The sequence below is a fragment of the Octopus sinensis genome, linkage group LG7 (genome assembly GCF_006345805.1).
Source record: "Octopus sinensis linkage group LG7, ASM634580v1, whole genome shotgun sequence".
In the NCBI taxonomy this organism is placed as follows: Eukaryota; Metazoa; Mollusca; class Cephalopoda; order Octopoda; family Octopodidae; genus Octopus; species Octopus sinensis.
Window position 1 is genome coordinate 66410953 of NC_043003.1, and position 1130 is coordinate 66412082.

A 1130-nucleotide genomic window follows, 5' to 3' on the forward strand; every position below is an offset into this window, starting at 1 on the left:
CATAAAAAATTAGGAAAAATAAATTTAATTATAATCACTGCAGAGACCTCTAGAAAACGTGAGAACACATCTAAACATGCAAGATATGTTACACATTACGAATTAACGCTTATACGTAAGTTTCGCTTTCTTTTTCGGCAATGAATAGCAAAGCTCGTCTTAAGAAATGCAGTGTTGCTCACAGATCTGCTACAACTCCTGTTTATTTCGTCCTGTCAGAATGGAACTGACCTTTGCTGTACAGTTTATATGTTCTTAAGCTGAAACTGTAAACCATATTATAAACACGTTTTGTGTTAGGTTTAGCGATTTAGTGCGAAATACTTACAAGATTCTGATGAAAACTAGTTACATCAGATTTCTTTACATCTTAAATATCATTCGTAACAGCGGTGTTTCAATAAGAAGTATTTGCAGAATATTTGGAACCTGAAAACAAAGAGCCACTTCATAATTCTGATGCCTGCCATACAAAATATTGGGCTCACCCAATTATTTTGTGGACATCCCGAAAATATTTCAAGCAAAGGATCACACACTACAAGAAAGACCCTTGTACCAATAATACTTAAAAGCATCTACCTACCTATCTGTGTGTGAGAGTGTGTTGATATGTGTGTTGATGTGCGTGTATGTATGTACTTGTGTTGATGTCTGTCTATGTATGTATGGCGTTTCGACAGCGTGTTTGATTTAGAGACACGTAGGGACACACGCATGTTCTGAAGACGGAGAAGCTCGCCCACACAAGTGTGTTTGTATGTGTTTGTATAAACGTACGTTGAAAGTTCTGTGCGAATGCATGCACATGACCGGGTGAACACTCACATGGGTGTATGCGGTGTGTCTGCGTTTAAGAACTGATGGGAAAAAGAGATACAAGTAGAAAAATATTGAGAAAAATTAAGATGACACGTTTACACAGATGTGAATTTCCGCATTCAACTCACATCTCTCAATGAAAAGTGTTGCTTTGTAAATATGTGTGAGTGTGTGTGTGTATGCACGTATATATGTATGTATGTATGTATGTATGTATGTGTATGTATGTATGTATATATAAATATACATGTATCTATCTATTTATCAATCAATCTATCTATATATATGTATATGTGTATGTATATATA

General features: G+C 35.3%; 1 long non-coding RNA gene across 1 annotated transcript in view; it reads left to right on the plus strand.

Moving 5' to 3' along the window:
* The first annotated feature begins 821 nt into the window (after positions 1-821).
* Positions 822-1130, plus strand: part of LOC118764265 — a 5863-nt gene continuing 5554 nt past the window's right edge. Inside the window, exon 1 of the long non-coding RNA XR_005000065.1 lies at positions 822-832. This is a non-coding gene — a long non-coding RNA (uncharacterized LOC118764265). The remainder of the gene's footprint in view (positions 833-1130) is intronic.